This window comes from Amblyomma americanum, chromosome 1 (assembly GCF_052857255.1).
Source record: "Amblyomma americanum isolate KBUSLIRL-KWMA chromosome 1, ASM5285725v1, whole genome shotgun sequence".
Lineage (NCBI taxonomy): Eukaryota > Metazoa > Arthropoda > Arachnida > Ixodida > Ixodidae > Amblyomma > Amblyomma americanum.
This window is the reverse complement of record NC_135497.1, coordinates 156,688,281-156,697,493: the sequence shown is the minus strand read 5'-3', so window position 1 is coordinate 156,697,493 and position 9,213 is coordinate 156,688,281.

The following is a 9,213-nucleotide window of genomic DNA, read 5'->3' as shown; positions in this document are numbered from 1 at the left end:
TTGGCTTTCACACGCAAGATAATGGCGTGGTATCCGGTCACAATCGACGGGCAAATTGTTCCATACGTAACACATCACAAATTCTTAGGTGTTACGATAGACCGTGAACTGTCCTGGACGAAGCACATTTCTGTGCTCAAGAAAAAGCTCGACAGCTTTGCAAGCATTGTGCGGTGTATGGCAGGAAAATGTTGGGGTCCCTCTGAGCGATCTTTACTACACGTGTACCAGGCGCTGGTAGTCGGCCTTCTCAGATACAGTGCACCCGTTCTCTCGGGGGTCAGACTATCAGGCCTGCGTGTGCTTGAAAGCGCGCAGGCTCGTGCTTTAAGAGTATGCTTGGGTTTGCCATGTAAAACTTCTACATGGGGCACATTTTATGAGGCCCGCGCCTGCCCAGCACGAATTTATTTTCAACAGGAGCCACTTCGTGTGCATTTGCGGCATCTGACCAGGCATCGTCATCACCCCCTGACTAACATTAGTGCGGTGCGTCCAGATGCAGCCTTTTCCAGAGCCCTTTGGATGCAGCGCAATGCGCTGCCTTCGAACTACGCGCCACACCAGATTGCGGAGGTGCCACTTTGGGCAGTACCAAAACCATCTATACGGACAACAATCCCAGGGATAACAAAGAAAACGCACATTCCAACAGTCGGACTGAAACAGCTGGCGCTGTCATACATTACATCTATGTATAATAACACCCAGCATGTTTTCGTGGACGGATCCGTTACGACCACTTCTTCAGCTGCAGCGGTGATAGTGCCAGGAAATGCCTCATGCCACCGTTTCAGGCTCATGCACAAAACGTCCACTACGGCAACCGAATTGGCAGCCATACGAGAAGCCGTCCTTTATATTGGTCACCAGCCAGCGCAGCAATGGACTATATTCTCGACTCGAGATCGGCATTACAGGTCGTACAAACTTATCTAAAACCAAGAGCATGCGAGCAGCTGGTTCAACAGATTGTGCTTTTGTTAGCCGAGGCTTTCCAACGCGGCCATATCATAAAGTTTCAATGGATACCGAGCCATTGCGGCATAGCGGGAAACGAGCGTGCTGATGCCGAGGCTCGGATGGCACATAGTGATGGTGCTTTCATTGAGATAGCCTTTTCAAGATCAGACATTGGAGCCTTGTTGGCGCATTTAATGCAGGCGGCAATGCAGTCGCACTGGCATGATCCGAGTCATCAACAGGACCGCGTGTGTAAGCTTGACGCTGGCTCACGATTACATTTCCCATCTGTGGTGGTGCGACGTCATGGGACTGGCTTGGCGTTGCCTACACCAAACACTATCTTCACAAGATCGGCATCGAAAGTAACCCAAATTGCGCACAGTGCAACACACCAGAGACTATTGGACACCTTCTTTGCGCGTGCCCGAAGTATACTTCTGAAAGAACAACATTGGAGGCGACCGTGAAAAACCTGGACTCTCGCCCTCTCTCTGAGGAAACTCTTCTGGGCGCAAGGACGAGACGTTCTGATTGGTGGCGTGTGACAAAAGCCCTGCTCAACTTTTTGTGTGAAACAGGCCTGGATACTCGTTTGTGACCGCCTGTGCACAACCTACATGGTTAATGACATGTGTCGGTGTTGTGTTGCAGACACGAGTTTTGAGTTTTATGTGTGTCCAGTAACCGCGATGCGAGCGCCAGCCAGTGTTGTGTGTGTGTGTGTGTGTGTGTGTGTGTGTGTGTGTGTGTGTGTGTGTGTGTGTGTGTGTGTGTGTGTGTGTGTGTGTGTGTGTGTGTGTGTGTGTGTGTGTGTGTGTGTGTGTGTGTGTGTGTGTGTGTGTGTGTGTGTGTGTGTGTGTGTGTGTGTGTGTGTGTGTGTGTGTGTGTGTGTGTGTGTGTGTGTGTGTGTGTGTGTGTGTGTGTGTGTGTGTGTGTGTGTGTGTGTGTGTGTGTGTGTGTGTGTGTGTGTGTGTGCATAGACATCACCCGTGAAACTCATTGTATTATGCCATCATCAGCCTTCATTCACACTTTCCTTTTCCTCCTCTTCCCTTTCCCCTGTGTGGAGTAGCAGGCCAGGGCCCTGTTACCACCGGCCGACCTCTCCGCCTTTCTTTCATTAAAATTCCCTTTCTTCTCTTCTTCTTCAGTATTGCGATTTTCATTTTCGGAAGCAATTTTATAATTAACTGCTTCCTGTAAAATGCAGTTTGTTCATATAGCGCAAAATAAGCGGCCAGTGCAATTTGATTTCAGTTCTAAGGGCAGCTATTTATGGCAGCAACACAGATCTCGAAATAGTGTTCCTTGCAAAGAAATAGTGACTGTTCCGCAACATGAGGTTCAGATAGCTTTTTTTTAACAGAGGATCGTGTTCAATATTTCAATAGCGATTTCTCTATCATTACATCTTGTACTCTTTTTAGAGTCGATCGATTCAGTAAAATTAGTCACCAGGAACACTAGCCCTAAATTTGAGGAAGGTGACACACTTAAACAGAGGCAGTAAGACGACTAGCAGTGGTTTATTTTCTGCAGCACAGATATCAATTTTCCACTCCGTCAATATATTAGCACGAAGCATTGTCAAATCTTGAATTTAGAAAGAAAACGTAACTGCAGTTTTCAAGCAGGAAATTCATTAAAATCTCAGCAGTGCATAACATAAAACATAAACATGCGGTTACAAAAACTGGCTCGAAAGTTCTCAACCTCTATTTGCCTCAAGAATTTGAAGAATTTTACAATATTTATAACAACAGGTCTTAAAAGGTGAAAAACACACTGCTAGAGAAACATAAAGAGCGTCGAATACTTATCAAGAACACCTAGCCGACTAGTTCACACATGTATCGAGTTCACAAGCCATCTTGAAGCCCTCTATGTCCTTAAAGATCTCGCCGCCACGACCATCTCCACCTTCAAGTACACGATCGCGCAAGTAGTGTTGCTGGACGTATATCCGATTGAGCATTAGTTTCACTCAGCTCGAACTCCAACACTTGCCTCACCTTCGTCGTCGCCAGTTGTCCTCCAGCATGGGATCGGTCCCAATCGTTCACCCAGGCGACAACGAAGATGAGGCAAGCACTGTCGTTCGACGTCCTGGTACCGCAGTGCGTCGTATGTCCACCGCGCATGGACTCCGACGCCGTACCGGCCGTAAGCTGAACCGGCCGCGTACTCACCAGCACCAACAGGCTGCGCACGAATCACCTGGGTAGACGCGGAGGCCGGGCAACATTGGCAAAGCAGACGCACCATCAGCAGGGTCTAAGGCGATGAGGAAGTGTTGATCGCTCGCCTGGTCGAACAGCGACTGGCCGGCGAGGTCTGCAACTCCTACGATGGCATGCAGGGCAAACGAAGCAACTGAACCAGATTGTTTAACAGCTGGGTCGGTAGCAAGACGGGGGTGTCCAGCGACCGCGTTCCTGAAAGCCAGGAGCCCAGTATCTTCGCGAAGGCGACGGGATGGGCCATTCCCGTTACGGCGACTACGACCACCGGGCTCTGTATGGCGCTGATTGCAGTCACAACCAACCCCGCTTTCATGTTGAGCATACTCTTCTGTGTCCTGAGGTTCAGGCACATCCAAGTGATGCAACAAGGCGACGGTGTGGGCGTCTGCAAAATAAATAAAGCGACAATCTTCGGATCAGAAACGCGACTACCACCGTATAAAGAAGGCGCTTACCACCATGTATACAAGAGGGAAGTCGCTTGTTAGTATCCACATAGTATGTGCGAAGGAGGAATTCTGCAGCCGCTGCGCCTCTTGTACCTTGCCGGAGAGGCAGCTCCCAGTTGAACCAGGGCGTCTTGCGCTCGGCTACCACCATGAGCTCGTGCGTAGCGCCGGGCCGGAATCCGAAGGGCTCCGTACCTATGCCACAGGGCGACGCTGCAGCATGTGGGCACGCCGACACCGCCAGTGGTGGTTCAGAAGAGCGCTGGAGAATCTTCGTTTTGCGAGAGAGAGAGAACAACTTTATTGAAAATGCCTGCGGAATCGGTTAGGCTCCCTCCACGCAGAGAGGACAAGCTTTTACCGCGACGCGGCCACTACGTCAGTCTCGTGCGTTGTGCTCCTCGAGGTGTTGGTCTCTCGCTAGTTCCGCAGGACCGAAAGGGCCGCCGCCCCCTTCCTGGGGGTGCTGCCCCCTTATCCTCGGTTTCGTTCGGTAGCTGAATTTCTAGAGCTTCCGAGACCTCCTGGACGGCCTTGAGTTGTGTCTCTTGATCATAGTTCCACGTTGCAGCCTCTAGCTGCGGCGGGATCGTCGTCTTTTTGCTGGCTTCTCGCGGATTTACACTAGAGTCCCAAAGGATGTGAGCCGCGGTGGCTCTCTCCTTCGCGCACAGTCTACACACGTCACTCGCGTACACACTCGGAAACACGTGCTTAGCTAGCACCGGGGTGAGCAGGGACCCCGTCTGTAACTGTCTGTATAACACTGCCTCCTTCCGGGTAAGCCCCGAGTGAGGTGGCGGCATAGTCTGTCTGTTCAGTCTGTACCATTTCACAATTTCGTTGAAGGTGGTCATCTTGTCCTTGGCACTGCACCGCGACCAACACTCCGAGTCGGCCGTGCTTACAGCCGCGTGGTTGGTTATTCCTCGAGCGGCCGAGTTGGCTGTCTCGCTGTGGTTCACGTTCCCGCGTTCCGACACGTCACTGCCCATATGGGCCGGAAACCACTTGATCACCACAGCACTTTTGCCTCCGATGTCTTCGGCCTTGGCACTATGGGCGCGGCCTCACTACATACCCTACCCTTGGCGTAGTTCTTCACTGCCGTTCTAGAGTCAGACAACACTGTAGTGCATCCGGGGTCGGAAAACAGCCAAGGCGATGGCCCGACAGGCTACCGGCTGCAGTGACCATCAATGTCTTCTAAGAGCACAGGAGTCAAAACGCGACCGTTGAAATCCCAAAATCGTTTTCATGCACGTGCGCCGCGTGGAAAACGCCAATGAAACAAGCTTCTGGCAACTTGTTATTTGTTGCGGCTAGTTCAAATGGCGTCGAAACGCCAGCGAAACTTTTCTTTTTTGAAATTAAGTGTGTTTCTTTCTCTCTCTCTCTCTCTCTCTCTCGCTCGCTCGCTAGCATTTCATTTCAAGCACAAAATTCTGCAAGTGCGGATCATGATGGTGTCAAGGAAAGTGAACTCGGTTGTTTGGAGCATGTTTAAACTGGTAAAGACAGAGAAGAAGAGCAGATAGAAGAGGAAGTAGCCGGATTCTGTCAACTCCTTCACTTAACCCAACACCTTTGGGAGTTTGCACGTGAGGCATGAATTGACCTCCCAGTGCCATCTTTCTGTCCCTACTGCCATATCGCGCGAATGGGCCTTCGAGCCAGAGCCAGACATCAGGGAGAAAGAAGAGATGCCAAAGCTCAACACAGAAAACAAATAGAATAATAACAGGAACACACCATACACAGACGCTATGGGGTCGGTTGGAAGACGATGGCAGTCACGGACTCGGATGGCAACCTCATAAATAACGCATCAATCCGGTGCACAAACCAAACACAAGCAGAGGGAGGAGCCATTACGACACAGAAAAATACGAATATAATGACGAACTCGCATGAAGCTTGCATCAACCTCATCAGGGGCAGGATAGGCCAGGTAGCCATTAGGATTCTGGGAGGCATCAATGAAGCGCAAAAGTAAGCAAAGCTGGTGTGAAAACCAGATCATCAGTCCGCAGAGAGGAGCGAAGGCGCACACGCCGCAGTCAGAGCACACCTAAACCCGGGTACCCTAACATACGGACGAGAGCAACCACTTAAATGTGCTGAACACACACTCAACCATCTTACAACAGTAGAGACTATAGGAAGAAGAGAACACGCGCCACCGGACGAAGGACTAGGCAATGAACAAGAAATAACACTGAGAACGCCAGCAAACACGTATTCAAGCCACAAAATACTTCACGCAACTTACCCAGCAGACTATGAGCCGCAATGCGTACACTCTGGCATATAGGCGTACCTATGACACATGCCATGGGCCTGCCGGGACAACATGCAGACTGAAAAACCTAAATTAATCAACGATTGAGCACTGGTAGGATACTACGTCGAGTTTAGATACGAAAGCTCAGCAGTATTTGAACGAAAGGGCAAGAGCAGCTGCAAAATCCAACGGACTCCCAGAAAAGTGGGACCGACCTCCCATTTAAGGTCCAATTAAAATGTTTTCATTATCATTCTCAGGTCTTATTAGTCCGTAGTTTTATCTCGTGCTGTTGCAGCCTAGCAAGAATAGCACCTGCAGTGATGCTGTACAACTGTGTTGCACTTCCCGCATCCCTCAGGAAATTAGCGCAACGTGGCGAATATCTTACTCCCTTAACGCTACCCGTAATGGGGTCTTCAATACCTGTCGCCCCGAAGGTTAAACCTAAAGACTTCGAAAAAAATGGTGCTCAATAAGTGGAAACCGCTTAAGCATAGTGCAAACTCCAGTGGTCTTGGCGACGACTCCTTGATGCCAACGCCACCTCCGTCAAAGGAGACGGCTGTGTTTGTCCCGAAGCAATAATTTTTTTTACAGAAGTGGGTGAAGTTGTCTCCCCGAATTAGAGCATACTGAGAAACCCGCGTCACGGGTGTACTTCTGCAGTAATAATTACACTAAAGGGCCGCATTCAGTTACCACTCTTAGTGCTCGACTCAAGAGAAATGCTTATGCGCCTGAAGACAAGGAAATCTACATTATGTAAGCAGTATGTAACACCGCGCACCATCCGCCTAGCGGCGGCGAGTCCCGTTCTCTCAACGGTATCCCAGCTTTCCGTTTCTCCTCCCGGCTCCTATCACAGCTTATTAAGCGGCGATTTTGGATCACAATAATCTCCAAACAGAACCTGAAAGGTAAGACGAACCTAGAGGAGAGAGTAAACGATTTTCGTGCTGACAATTCCTAATGTGAAAGAAAGCATAAAAAACTGATTTCATGATAGGAGATTTCAACTGCTGCTGCTGGCTAACGGGCTCAAAACCCTAGCGCTCGTCGTAGTGCTCGTCTAAGGCAAAGACCGAACAACAGCCAAAGCAGATATCAATCTTAAATTCCTATTACAGCTTCTCGCTGAATTAACGGCGTCAAACCGGTCTTTATTTGCCGGCCTTTATTTTTCTTTTTTTCTGTTTGGCCTATTTCTCGTTTCCACCCTAAGTCACAACCTTTGATTTCTACCAATCGGCCTTTGGCAAAGGCGGAAAATGCGGCCTTTTGGTGATTAAATTTTTGAACAGGCCGCACCTAAGGAGACGCACCAAAATACGACGAAGAAACAACGGCTTCCTATACGCTTTTTTTTCTTTCTGTCGGCTTATATTTCATTGATTTGCCATCGTGCTGACCACGGTCACAATGAGAGAGTTCTCTAATGTGGGTGGAGATGAAATTTTGCTAGATTCCTCAATTTCGCCTTCGCCAAACTGCAACCATGCACACTTAGCACAGAGTCCAGCATCGCGGTAGATATAAACATTCGCCTCCAATGCTGCTAAATAGCATTCAAATGTATTATATCACAGTTTCTGAAGCAAACATAGCGATACATAGCTCGCAGAACCCCGAGTGTTCCTAGCAATAATGAATTTTAAAATATGTTGTCGGTCCCTTTAGTAGCTCAAATTACTTTAAAAATTCAATTTTCGCAAAATGTACCAGATTGCATGACATATTTTCACGCCTTGACGTAAAAACGGAGCATGAACAGAGTATAGAAACTTAGTAGAGACAAGACGTGGCAGCACTGACGCTCCCCGCGTGACAAAGCCGGGCATGCTTCATTGGTCTCTGTGTTGCCCTGTTCCGTGGCACACGTAAGCAACGGAAAATGGCCCGATAGCCATTCGTTGCACGGAAGAAAGAACATCCGCTCGGCAGATTTCGCGGCGCGCGTTTTTACAGCGAAAGCATAATAGTTTTGTTTGTATGCCATTTATGGGGCTCAACGGCAGCCGTAACGCGTTACGCGTAACATTACGCTGACTGCTTTAGCAATATCTCACTGCGCGGTTCAAGCATCCACCTACTATATGAGGAAAGCGCCTTTCCTTTCCTCAAAACCAAGCGAGTGTTTAGACCGCGAATGAGATTCCCAGTCAAGCCTTACTCGCAGTCTATACACTCCGCTGGATTTGAGGGAAGGAAAGACGCATAACTGGTTCATTTTGCCGGTTGGCACCTCAATCGCGCCTTGAGAAACACGAACGCAGACTAAACACTTGTTTCTAGCTAGCGTTCGTCCTTTCTCTCACGGCACGGTTGAGGCGTCCATTGCCAAAGTGAACCAGTTATGCGCCTTTCCTGTCAGGGTCTAGACCACTTGTAGCAACGTGGTCAGAAATGCGAATAAGGCGGGACTGGGAACTTGACTGTCTAATTTGCTTCAAGCAAGCGGGCCCTGAACTGCGCTGGGAAGGATTGATTAGGGCAGGTCATGATGCAGAACAACGCTCTGAATTAGCCATGTGTCCCTGGTCGTGCACAACCCTTTCTATCTAGTCCCGTCCTGCACTCCGCCCGCAAGCAACGCTATTAGAGTTCTGAACACGGCAGCCGCGTTGCAACCTTCCCATTTTCTTTTTTATTTTTCACTGCGCGGTTCAGGTGTCCACCGACAAAATGAGCCAGCTATGCGCCTTTCCTTTACTTAAATCCAGGGGAGGGTCTCTATTGCGAATAAAGTTAGACTGGGAACTGGACAGCCTTATTTGCTTCGTGCAAGCGGGCCCTCGAATCTGTCAAGTGTACAGGGAGCGCTGTCGAACCGCAAGCGGAAGAAGGCGCTTTATGCACGTGAGCGTAGAGAGGCCCAACCGGACAGTAGCCTGTGAAACGCAAACATGGGCCTGCAGCTCTACACCTTTCGGCCGCTAATGCCAGTCAGTTTTTGCTGATTAATGTGCTAAGCCGGTAAGCTTAGGATCACTAGCCTATTTTTGGCTAGTGTGTCCGTACCTTTAGCTGCCCTTAACGCAGGATACGTTTCCTTCTTTTACAGCGAAAGCTTTGGCTATGAAAGAGGAAACCTGAACCAGTCAATCAGTTGAAGGGATTAGGTATGTCATCCCTGCTACCGGCCTCAGCCGCGTAGACCCGTGGTGCGCCGGTGGTGGAAGAGATGTGGCTAGAAAAAGTGGAGGTTGCACCGACGGCGGGGACCGGTCCGACTCGGCGCCGAGGAGGCAAGTGGCATGCGCATACGCAG